The sequence below is a fragment of the Lissotriton helveticus genome, chromosome 2_2 (genome assembly GCF_964261635.1).
Source record: "Lissotriton helveticus chromosome 2_2, aLisHel1.1, whole genome shotgun sequence".
Lineage (NCBI taxonomy): Eukaryota > Metazoa > Chordata > Amphibia > Caudata > Salamandridae > Lissotriton > Lissotriton helveticus.
In genome coordinates, this window is record NC_136060.1 from 190,498,203 (window position 1) to 190,511,275 (window position 13,073).

The 13,073-nt window shown below is 46.0% G+C and overlaps 1 protein-coding gene across 8 annotated transcripts in view; it reads left to right on the forward strand.

The window, feature by feature from the left end:
• Positions 1–13,073, forward strand: part of LOC144821372 (toll-like receptor 6) — a 78,499-nt gene that overhangs the window by 42,514 nt on the left and 22,912 nt on the right. For 3 of the 8 annotated variants that reach the window (XM_078678341.1, XM_078678340.1, XM_078678339.1), the window contains exon 3: positions 4,600–4,689. The exons of 3 other annotated variants lie outside the window; for them this stretch is intronic. The gene's annotated coding sequence lies outside the window, so the exon portion shown is untranslated. Of the gene's footprint in view, positions 1–4,253; positions 4,511–4,599; positions 4,690–13,073 lie in introns of all 8 variants that reach the window. 2 more of the 8 variants (XM_078678344.1, XM_078678343.1) reach the window with 1 other exon arrangement.

Below are 13,073 nucleotides of genomic sequence, written 5' to 3' on the forward strand. Positions count from 1 at the left end.
ACCTGACTAAGACAGTTGACAATCTCAACGAGTAACTTAAGGACCTAAGATTGCAGATTACATTAACGGAACAACATCTAACATTTATTCCCTTACTCCAACAGCTGGCCTCCGCTAACTCTCAAAAAAGGTTTTTGGCATGATTCAGCTCCTCCTCGGGGTAATCATCGTTCATCATCTCTTGATACTCACATAAGTTCTGAGTTTCGTATTCCTACAGCCCCACAGTCGACAAATCAGAGGTTGAAAGCTTCTCTTTATGCTCTTGGGATTCACAATAGTCTCCTTTATCCCCCCCCCCCGAGACTCACACCAGGGCACTTAGGAATAGGAACTCAAAACTTGGCTTGGACAACAGGCCCAGGACTATGAAGGAGGCATGTTTGCAACAACTCAAGTCCACCTGTGTTCCTTTTGATATTTTAGTGCCAAAACCCCCATGGGAACGTAGATCTGGAACAGGCTTCATAATTTATATGCATAATGTGCCCAGGTTGCTGCATGGGGTCAGAGAAGATCAGAAGTCTGTTAAATAAAGTGATTCACTGGCTACCCAATATTTGTAAATGCCCATCTGTCATACGCCAGGACATTGTTGGGGTGAGAAGCTGCACATCATCAGAAGGAGCTTCCGATTACATTGAAATTAGGCTTTTATCTCATGATTTGGCAGATAGTGATATTGCATTTGAGGATCGTTTCCCTTGTCCTGAGCCAACAAAAATTAGCTTAAAGTACCACGTGCCCCTGACTGAACCTGGTTACAACATGGGGGCTCAAGGCAATCACAGGACCTACTGGTTTCATCCCCTTCCAATTCACCTTCTGCTCGTCCACTATCTACAAAAGAAAATAACTTTCATTCTTGGAACATTGCTGGTCTAAAATCTAAAGTGGCAGATTCTGAGGGGGGGAGGCTTTTATTGACTCTCTCGAAATTTGGTTACTTCGCGAAACCTTACACAGAGCCGGTAAATAGGGTTCACAACTTTCTATTGTCCAGCTACATTACAGAGGAAAGGTCCTCCTGCAGGTGGTTAGTTATCTGGGTGAAGAACTCATAGGATTGTAGCATTGGGAGGCTCAAGTTAAACACTCTGGACATTTTGACTTTATTTTTTGATAAGGGAGGGACCTCTTTTTATATCTATAATGTCTACAATAGAATACGTGAGTTGACTGAGACATCTAGTACACTTTTGTTTGATAAACAAGTTTTTATGAAGTTTTAGACCAGTAGCACTAGTGAAACAGTAGAGCAAGGCACACACAATACAACATTGTAAAATGTAAGTAGCCCGTATAGGGCAAGCCATCCTTGTGATTGTTAAACCGAACATTTCTGTAAAGCCCACCAGCATAAAGATGCAAGCCGTCCAAGCCATTTCCCCTACACCCTAGCATGCTTGCGAGGGCAGCCACGTGCTTCAAAGACCACCCTCTCTTGCTGCGCACACCGATCAACACCCCTTCTACACTTTAATAAAGCGGGTGGTCTAGAGGCCATCCATTTTGAGGCGATATCATTCTTCACCACCAGGAGGGCCATGATACCTAGGAAAGACCTCTCAGCTCTTGTATCCCCAAATATCTCGAATAGCCCTAGAAGAACCAGTAGTAGGGACAGGAGAACCTCCCGTCTCTGAACCTCTGACAACTCCCGGGTCACACCCGTCCAGTACTGGAGCAGGGAGTCGCTGGCCCACACCATGTGATAAAAATCTGCTTGGTCCGTTCCGCATTGAGGACATGTGGAGGTGTGTTGTAAGGCTGCTCGGTGCAAACGGAGTGGGGAAAGATATACAGAGGAAAGGCAATACATTTGAATGAGACACAGTTTAGTGGAGGTGGGTTCATCAGTGCATCTCCAGTCCTCATCTTCCACTGAGCCTATCCAACCCTCCCACCAGGTCCTAAGGTGGTCCAGTGATCCAGGGGAATTAATAATGAGTGTGCAATAAATCTGAGAAATCCCGCCCCTGCCCATGTGCCCCATTAATAGCTTGACTTCCAAGAGGTTAAACTTCGGAATTGTATTTATCGGGAGGGGATGTATTTGAAGGGATGTCTGACTTGAAGGTATTTATAAACTGTGCATGAGTAAGGTTGTAAGCCTGATGAGGATCGTGAACAGACGCCATATGCGTCCCGACCATACATCCCCCAGTCCGGTGATGCCAATAAGGTCCCAGGAGCGGAAGCTGCTAAGAGACGCCGTTTCCTTTAACCAACTGCTGTGCCAAAGCGGTGACTGTTGCATAAGTTTAGTCTCCCATTGCACATGGCGCAGGGCCGCCCTCCTTGCAAGAAACACAGCCTGGGTCACCAGGGGCAATGAGAGATAAATTGGAGCACCATAAAGCATTGCTTGAAGATGGGAGAAGTCTAAAAGGGAGAGTTCCACCTAGTAGGCGGGGTCCGACCAACCATATTGAACCAGTCATGGATGATAAGCAGGTGAGAGTATAGATAGTAGAAATAGAGATTGGACATACCCAAGCCACCGTCGTAGGGCCCCCCCTCGACAGTGCCCAAGGGCAATGCGCGGCCGAGAACCCTGCCACAAAAGGGTCAAGGGCAGAGAACCAAGTTTGAGGTAAGTGTAGTGGTAAATTTGGAAAAACATAAAGGAAGCTCAGGAGAATCATCATTTTGAGAGAGCAATACCACCTTAGAGGTTGAGGGGGAGAGTATGCCACATAGTGAGGTCTGACCTTGTTTTCCGTACCAGAGACTGGAGATTAAAGGCCCAGGTGAGTTCGGGGTGTAAGGTGATCCATATACCCAAGTATTTAAAGCTAAGCCGATGCAAGGGGATTGCCGCTTGCCAGTCACACGCCTGCCCGTGCCAGCACCGACTGGAGTTAGCTGCAGTCCACTGCGCCGAAGGCCTTCTCGTAATCGATAAGAAGTAAAGCTAAGTCCGGGAGCCGTCGATAACGGTGGGTCAGGGACACATGCAACCTTCATATACAGTGTCTCATGCTCCAGAATGGCATGAAACCACAGTGGTCTGGGTGCACCAGTCCTGCGATGACTCGCCTACGCTGGTTTGACAGAATCACTGCCAATATTTTTACTTTGCAGTTAAGTAGCGATATCAGGTGGTATTCCGCACTGGGAGCCGCGTCTTAGGTATCACCACTATAGTAGCTTAGTCTACTTCAGCCGGAAAGGACCCAACTTGATTGGCCTCTTGGTATAGCTGTAAAAGGTAGAGGGTGAGATTTTTACGGTAGGCATTATAGTATTCCACGGGGAAACCATCAGGACTTGGAGTTTTGCCCGGCAACATACTGGACATTGCTTTTTCAATTTCTTCCGCTGTAAGGGGCTCATCCTGTGAACGGGTCTCAGGGGGGTATAGGCAATAGAAGGGGGAGTGAGTCAAGAAAGGCCTGCAATATATCACTTCCCTGGCTACGGGTTTAGCGTATCATTTTTGGTAGTAGTGAGCAAAGGCCTGAGCTATCTGTAGGAGGGAATGTGCAGGCTGACCGTGTGCATCAAGGACTTCGGGTACGAGCCTGTTGGCCTGCTGATACCAGCCAGTAGAGTAGATTCCTGTTTTTGTTCCCCCAACCATAAATTCTTGCCTGTGTGGCCCTCCAGAGGAGGTGCTTGGCTACATCTAGGCAGTGTAACCAAATGTCTTCCCCGATGAGGCTCAACTGGCAAGCAACGCCGGCTCGAGAGTCAGCCTCCAGCTGTTGCTCCAGCTGGAGAGCCTGTGCCTCCAGTCGAGCAACAAGAGCCGACTGGTCCTGTTCCCAGCCCCTAATAGAGCTTTAAGCTAGTCCTGACATTGTAGATTTACTCACGGATCATAACGTTCCCACCTTGGCCATGGAGCCAGCATTGATTGCAAAAAAGGACTGGAGTTCAGACCGGACGGGACGTGTGAACTCTTTGTCCTGAAAGTACCAGACGTTGATGCTCCACATAGGTCGCTGGCCGTCCATAGGGTTTGACTCTATGTTCATTTATTTTTTGCTCATTTATGGTTGGATATATGCCTTTGTTAAACAACCACCCTGACTTTTATGTGCACAAACTCAATTTTATGTATTTTGATGATTTTAGTGTCACACATTACACATGACTGATAAATGTTTGTGTATGTTAAGGGAAGTTGTTCATACACATCAATGTACAGATTTGACAACAGGTGAATAGTGTCATGATATCATGTAAGTTACACGCTCTTGAAAACGAATATATGACAGTTGTGTTTCATTTATTTTTCTTACCAGAAAATCAATGCCCCTGATGAAGGGCAGCATTGCCCGAAATGCATTGGGCCAAATATAATTTTGATTTATGAATCATGTGAAAAATCAAGGATTACAATAAGAGAAACCCAAAACTTCAATAAAACTTTATTTTTGAAAGTATCAAGTCTTGAAGGAAATTCTTCGATACAGTGTGCTTCTGGGGACGCCATTCCCGACTGGAATGGCGCTATTATAAGTATCATTTCATCCTCCAAGACTCAGAAGGCGGAACTCAGGTAGCACCTAACCACTTGTTTCACACTGTCTGACCCAAACCAAGAACTTTGAGTGCGAAAAGGTTCAATCCTCATTCATTCCTCCATAGGGTGATCTTGGTGCAGAAGTAAAGAGGAGTGGTCTGAGATTCCATGGGCCAGAATCTGAACCTGGATCAGCATTTGACAATCAGGGGCAGGTAAGCAGGCCTGGTCTATCTGGTAATGGGTGTGGTGAGCCGCTGAGGTGTGTGTAAATTATTGGGGGTGCCTAAATCTACAAGCATCGCAAACCCCCCCAAGCCGCTGCCCAGTCGGTGAAATGACAGGCGCTAATCCTACGGAAAGCCATGGGGGCACCTGAGCTATCCTCATCAGGGTCAGGCACAGCGTTACAATCCCATCCTAATACCGTGAGTCCGTGCAGGAGGCGGGTGAGAAGACGGGAGAGCCCGGAGGCCAGAGATGTGGGTGGCATATAGACTCACAGCAGTAGGACCACCTGGCCCTCTAACGTGCCCTCCAAGGTGATATGGCGCCCCTGTGGGTCACGTATTCCATTTTTCACCACTAGCGGGAAGGAGCAGTGCAGCTAGATGGCAACCCACCTGGTCCCCCGCAAGAGCCCTGCGTGGAAGCATCTGTTGTAGCCCTTCCGGCCCAGGAAGGGGCATAGGTCCCCCAAAAGATGGGTCTGCTGCAGCAACAGGACTTCTGGGCGATGTCAGTGAGCGAAGAAGAATAGCGCTGCGCACTTCACACGGTCTAGCAGGCCGTTAACATTCCATGTGATAGCTCGAAATGTCATATGGGTATGAGTTTGGGGTTAGTGTGGAGAACGTACATCAGTTCATTCCTATAGCATGGGGGTCAAAGGATCCCTGTGAAACCCTGCAAGGTGTGATAGTGGAGTGTGATAAAGGAATGTTAACCCAGGACTGCGCATAAAATACAGTGTGTGTGTGTGCGCCAAAACTGAGGAAGGAAAAGAAAAGGTTAATCAAAAGAGCAACTAACAAGTGCAAACATACCCAACCCCCACCCCATACTGCTACCCCAGAAGCATCTGTTGCCATGTAAAAAAGGTAAACAATAAAAACCAATATGCATAACAACATTCTGTATGTCTTGATGGGTGTGAGAGATCCCCTTCTTAACATAAAAAGATCATCCAAGTTCGACCAAAGCTGCTGTGGAGTGGACAGGTCTTAGTCTTTAGGCAGGCCCATGTGGCCCCGGGGACTCAACGTGGCCCTCTGGTGGTTGGGCAGGTGAGACAGTGTAAAGTTTAGGAGAAGGTATCATCGTCAGGATCAAGTTCTCGCACATGGCAGAACTGTAAAGGGCATTAGGATCGGCAAGGATGGAGGCTGTCCCACTCCTGAGAGCCATGGTGTCTGTGTCGGCCACCGGTACTCTTCCTCAGACGGGTCAGGGACCCAAGGGGGAGGTGTACACAGTTCCTTGGCCTCCACTGTGCCAGTGCACACAGAGAAAGGCGGAGTCTCCATTAGAACAAGGAGTAGCACAGCTGGCTAGTTAAAGTTATTTTGAATGTTTTTGAAAGGTATTATAAACTATTATATTCTGATGATACAAATTCTTCTCAACAAACTCTTGATCAATATTTCAAGAACATTCCTAAGTTTAATATTATGGACCTGGACTTTGCAAAATTGGAGTAGGATATTTCACTAGAACTATAAAACAAAGCAACAAGGCCATTCTATTATTAAACCACTCCAGAGTTCCTAGTCCAGATGGTTTATGCATTGAATTTTTGTTTACATTTTGTAAGCTCTTCTCTTCTAAGATATTGGGGCTATGTGCCTGTTTTGTATCTGATTCAAAAGCCCAGGAAACTTTTCTTGAAATTTTAATTACACTAATCCTGATATTGGTTGAGAAGAATACATTTTTCAAAGGGATAGGCCCATTTCATTAATCAATTATTATTTTAAGGATCCAGAGTTCAGTCTTCTACTGTCGGGATGGCAGGCGTGACCCACTCACGCAGCTGTTAGCGCTCCAGGTCTCCCCTCCCCCAGTCCACTTTCTCTTTCGCTGAGAAGCCAAGAAGCTGAGGAGGCAACAAGGCATGAGCTCTGCTGTGGCCGTAGTCACAAGAACCGGACCGAAGCAGAAGCAGTGCAGCAGCACGGTAGCCCATGGGAGAGATGCCCGTGGTGCTCCGTTTGTGTGATCAAAAGGTGTGAGTCTGGCAGTCGCGTTTGATCAGGCGACGGGGGCGGCAACCCCCTTTGCGGTCGTGGTATTAATGCGAAGCCGAGCTCGGGCCCATCCAGGGGTGGCAACTATATTAGTGAGACTGTGGCTCCTACAGGACGCCAGTGCTACGGGTGGTCTGCAGGTTCCTGGCACCCCGCTCTCTGTCTCTATTGTTGAATAGACCGGAGTGAAGAAAACGTGGTAGCAGGGGAGACACCCACAGCACTGTGTATTCTATGGCACCAGAAAAATAAAGAGTCAGCAGGGGGGACTATTGCCTGATGCAGAGGTGAGTGCCATAGGAAAGTAAAAAGTGGGGGCAGGCATTCGTGGAACAGGTGTAGGGGGATCTATGGGACACTTGCAAGACTTTACGAGACTATACGTGACTGCTAATTGTTGTACTATATGATCAATGGTCCTTTGATGCTGCTTTCTACTTGGTCGCTTCTTTCTTCATCTTCTGACTGCATACTCAGCTCTCTGCATTGGATGTTAGAAGGGGGAGAGCATAGAATACCAACAAAACAGCCCAGAATAGCGAGGAAAACAAAAGTGCAATGCCATACCAGCCCCTAGAACTAAACAAAGGGGGTAAAGAAACATTTAACATAGAATGGAACTAAAAGCGAATGCATTACTTGAGACAAAAAATAAATAGAGTGTGATGATACCTCAGATAGATGTAAGTAGAATACATGGGAAAGGCTTCTGACCCGCAGCTTCATCCACAGCCCAACCCACAATTGGACACAATCTGTATTGCGGAACACGAAGATAGGAGAGCAGAAGCGCAGAGAATACAGGTGGCAGATCTCGCTATAAGCGGCGGTCCTACTCCCCCTAAACAATGCACACTCTTTCAAAAGTCTCAGAAACAACTGAAGCCAGCTCTACTTTCACAAGGCGAAGCTGCACACACTAGAGGACAGACTAGCTCTCAGCTTCTAAACCAACAAAAAAAATATTCAATCTGGGCTGTCCCTAGGCTCTCCTGCTGCATCACTATCTTTCCAGGATAATCAATTACCAATCATGTCGCATCGAGCGACAGCCGGTAAAAATGAAGAGGACGACGAGTGGACAAACAGAGCATGCATAGAGGAAGGACGTCCCGAACGGTCACCGAGAAGAAAGTCAGAAGACGGAGAAAGGAGGAGAAACCTCCATTTAAAATATGCTGATTACTATACTGGGCGCAATTACCCCCTCCCGTGGTCAGACCACCTCTTGATTCCCTTCTCCTGGACAACCTCAACCCTTCACCCTTCACCCTTCTCCACCTACTGCACTCCGTCTGCCATAAAGCTTTACAAAAACAAAATTGGAAGTGCTCAATCTATCTTCTTCAAAAACAAAATAAACGCGGCAGCGTCAAAGCCCAAAGAAATCTATCAAATCGCCATAACCTTGCTTAAACTCCCAGAAAACCCCCTAGATCCCTATAATGCCCAAACATGGTGTAATGATCTAGCAGAGTATTTTTCTAATAAAATTCATACCATTTACTCCTCTTTTCCTCACGTTCAACCTCTCTCCCTCCCAATTGGACACAAGGACGCAGGATCCCCACGCTCAGTCCTTCTGGAAACCCTCCCCCAATTGGATCCCACCATCCTTCAATCCATCATGACCCAGGTTAAATCTGGCTCCCCTAGTGACCCAGCACCTGCCCAGTCTCTACGGACAGTCTCCTCACTTATTCTCCCCACTATTCTTGATCTGATCAACACCTCTCTGGCCACAGGCATCGTACCACCCAGCTGGAAACAGGCTATGGTCAAAGCCCTTCTCAAAAAAGCTAACCTAGATCAGAAAAATCCAGGGAACTATCGACCCATTTCCCTGCTACCCTGGCTTAGCAAAATCGCAGAAAAACACGTTAATAACACTCTTACAGAGTTCCTGGCAACAAACCATCTGCTAGATCCCTCCCAAACAGGGTTTCATCCCATGCACGGGACGGAGACCGCCCTCCTCGCCGTGACAGAGGGAGCTAGGATGATTACGGATCAAGGAGGCACAGCGGCCATTATACTCCTGGACCTCAGTGCCGCCTTCGATACCGTAAACCATAACATCCTTCTACATAGGCTCTCCGATCTAGGAATAGCAACAAAAGCAATTACCTGGATCGAGTCCTTCTTATCGGATCGCTCCTTTCAAGTCTTTGAGGGCAATGTCACATCCCCCAGGAAACCACTCAGCTGTGGGGTACCACAGGGCTCCTCCCTGAGCCCCATGCTTTTTAATATATACATGTGCCCCCTAGCGGAGGTCGTCCGCCCCTTTGGAGTGCAAATCATCTCATACGCTGATGATACTCAGCTGGTGGTGGCTCTGAACCACCCCCTGACCCAGCTGAGCGACCTGAGGGGCTGCCTAGAAGCAGTCTTCTCTTGGATGACTACGTCTTGTCTCAAACTCAATGGGGACAAGGCAGAGCTGATGGTGTTAGGCAACTCTCATCAAAAACCCATCGACTCCATATGGCCAACCTCTCTTGGACCTGCCCCCAGAGCTAGGGACACAATCAAGAGCCTAGGAATCTGGCTGGACAAGGCGCTCACCTTCAATTTCCAAACAGTCAAACTCTCAGGCTCATCCGTAAAATCCTTCCCCTCCTCCCGTTTAAGGCAAGACAGATCATGATTCAGGGCCTGATTCTCTCCCGGCTGGACTTTGGGAACGCCCTTTACCTGGGAGCCCCCCAAACGACCCTAAACAAGCTCCAGGTGATCCAGAATTGTGCCGCCCGCACCCTTCTCCAGATCCCCCGCCGTCTCCCTGTATAATTTGAACTCAGAGACCTCCATTGGTTATCCATCAGGAAAAGAATCAAATTTAAGAGCTTGTGCATTGCACACCGCGCCTTCTGGAGGAAGGGAGCGATCATTAATCAATCTCTGATCTCCCCTACCACCCGAGCAGCCAGCTTAGATCTGCCCATGCCTTCAGAGTCACTACTCCTATGATTCGGAGAGCCAGGTGTGGGGGCCGAACATTCTCCTTCAACTCAGCAGGACTCTGGAACTCCCTTCCCCTCCCCCCTCAGAGCCCAACCTTCTATCCTTCCGTAAAAATTTAAAAACCCTATTATTCAATAGATAAAATTGGTCCCTTCCTTCAATCACATCCGCCAGTCCACAGCGCTAGGACGCCTCAGGGTAGCTACCGCGCTCTATAAAAACCAATTCCATTCCATTCCAATTAGTGATGAAAAGTCGTCGCAGGCCTTTGAGATTGCTTCATTACATGAGAGGCTGTCTAAGCTGGAAGAAAATATGTCCAACACACCAAAAAGAATGAGTGAGGCAGAGAGCCACATTTCAGAACTGGTTGATAAACTGTCACTCAGCAAGAACTAACAGATCTGGGTAAAAACAAGAATCAGGTGGAGCTGACGCTCCAGGATTTGGAGAATTACATTAGGCACTCCAATCTTCGCCTAGTGGTCATCCCGGAATGATGCCAAGGTGCTCAGGAACCTAAATGGTCTGGCTTATTATAAAAAAAAGTAATACCGGAGTTGGAAGGGGACTTAACACTCACAAGAGCCCATAGAGTCCCTGCAAAGAGACAACCAAACGCTAGATTCCCCCGAACTATATTACTCAACTTTGCGGACTATCGAGTCAAGGAAAGACTACTAAGGGGCATATATATGTAATTTACATTTTGCGATTCTGAAATAGCGATTTTTAAGGAATCGCTATTTGAGAATTGCAAAATGGAATGTATGTAATCGCAATTTTTCTGCGAATCTCTAAAATTCATTAATTGCGATTAGCAAATTGCGAATCGCAATTAAGGAATGAGTGTCCCATTCATTCTTATGGGCCAAAAGGCCCATAGGAATGAATGGGGATACATTCTCAAATTGCGATTTTCTATGAGAAAATCGCAATTTGAGAATCGCAATTCCAAGGGTGCCAGGGTGTCCAAAGTACACCTGTTGCGCCCCTGGAATGTGCATGTAAGTACATGTGGCGCACATACATTTCCTAAGGGCATGTCTGTGCGCAACATGGCACTTTGAATTTTTTAAAAAAGTGCATTTTAACAGGAAATCGCAAAATACCATCTACTTGGAGTAGGCGGTATTTTGCGATTCCTTAAGCCAAAATCGCAATTTGCAAGGCACCCCTACATAGCATTTAAGGAATCGCAAAATTGCGATTCCTTAAAAGTTTGAGCAAAATAAGGAATCGCAATTTTTGCGATACCTTATTTTGCTATGTGGCCCATACATACCAAAACGCCGTTTGCGATTCGCAAACGCCAGAATTCTGCGAATTCCGGCGTTTGCGAATCGCAAACGGCTTCTTACATATGCCCCTAAGTACTTCTATTATTAAGAGGTCTTTTTCCACTACGGAAATCCTGCAATTTAAGATATTTTCAGACATGTCAGCGGCAACAGCACGACGAAGAAAAGAGTTTAAGATGATTGATCTGTTAACGGGAAAGGGGGCCCGGGCATCGATAGTACAACAATCAAAGTTTAAACTTTTAGCTAAAGGGCAATTTTACGTATTTGCGGATATTCAGGAAGCTCAATCGATGTTAACAAAATTGTCTGAAGGGGATAAATGAGGTCAGTCCGTGGGGACACAATTTACTCAGTTAGCTGTATGTCAAAAAGTATCTTATAGGGCAGGTGGAGGAGTGCTAGGAAGCATAAGTCCCCGATGGGGGGAGCAGGAGTGAGTTAGGGATGCACCACAATGGCATCCAGAGACAAGGACGTGGAAGAGGGAATAGTGGACAATTCCATATTCCATGGGGGGCATGAAGGGTCTGAGGGGGTGAGGCTGGTGGGGGTGAGGCAAAATATAAAAGGGGAGTTCAAATTTAAGTAGTTAATTATCTCGTGGGATGAAACATATCAGGACATATAAAATGAAGAGCATGGTGGCACATGGATTTAAGAATAGAAAATCTGGGGAGGAAAAGAAAATCCACATGTCACTTTATTTTCAAATTCACACCGGATGCACTTTAGGATTTTTAAATGTCTGAGTCACTTTATGCACACTCAACGCACTTTAGATCTGAATAGGTTACATACTAGCAGCTATCAGATTCGCTTAGATGCAACAAAACTGCAATATGAAGCAATGCATGCAGCACTTTATCTGAGGAGGAGGAAATCACTCTTTGTTTACAATAACACAGGTCACTTTAGTCTAGTTACAAATAAATTATAGGTAAAGAGGTTTTGAAAGTAATCTCTTTAATAACAATGGACTGAATAATAAACGTAAGGCACAGGCAATAGAAAGCTGGCTGAGAAGCCACAGTCCTTTTGCAGGAAACTCATTTTAGGAACATAAGTAGTGCAAATAGGATTTTACAACAATGGGCTGGATTTAATTGTCTCTCATATGCCAGCTCTGCTCAGAAGGGGGTCGGCATACATGTGGGTAAACATGTACCATTTCAGGTGAAAGTCACGCAGATAGATCTGGGTGGAAGGTGGGCCTTTGTAAATGGGAGATTAAATCAATCAGATTTACTATAGCAACGATTTATGCACTGGCTCTAGTTGACCCGCTCCCTCTGCTTCAGCTTAAACAGGCACTTACCAATATCCCCGGCCTTGTTATCCTAGGGGGAGATTTTAACTTCTTTCAAGAGCCGATAATTGATTCCTCTACTAATGCTAGAAAACAAAACAAGCCTCAGATGGCCATTGCTGTAGCTAATTGTAAAAGGGATTTAGATCTGGTAGACCCATGGCTCTCTAAGTACCCTATGAAAGACGTTTTCTCATGTTTCTCGGCAAAATATAATACTGCTTCCAAAATAGACTACTTTTTGATATCGCATGGTCTGAAAATGATAAATCCCGAATACATTCAAAAGACCTTCTCAGACCATGCGCTAATTAAAATGGAAGCAGCAGGGGTAGGGCTTGAAAAAGTACCCAAAAGATGGCACTTTAACAAAATCAACCTAGAGAGTGAAGAATGGTGCACAGAGGAAGCTGATTATTATAGCTATTTTTCGAATAACACAGATACTGCCTGAGTAAATACTGTGTGGGTTGCCTTTAAGGCTGTGCTACGGGGTTGAATTACATCTAAAGAAATCCCACAACAGAGGGGAAAAAGGGGAAGAAGACGTGAGCTCGAAACTAGGCTGGAGCAAGCCAGTAAAACATATTCCCAAAATAGGATTTTTTTATTTATTTTTTAACTTTATTTAGCAGTTTTATGAAAAACATAAAGCAATGCACTGAGCTCAAATAAAAGGGCATCTTGGTTACATGCAAATGAGACATCATCATTAAACATCATTGATACACAGCAGGTCATTCCATATATCACATTTTGTGTAAACAACACAGTAA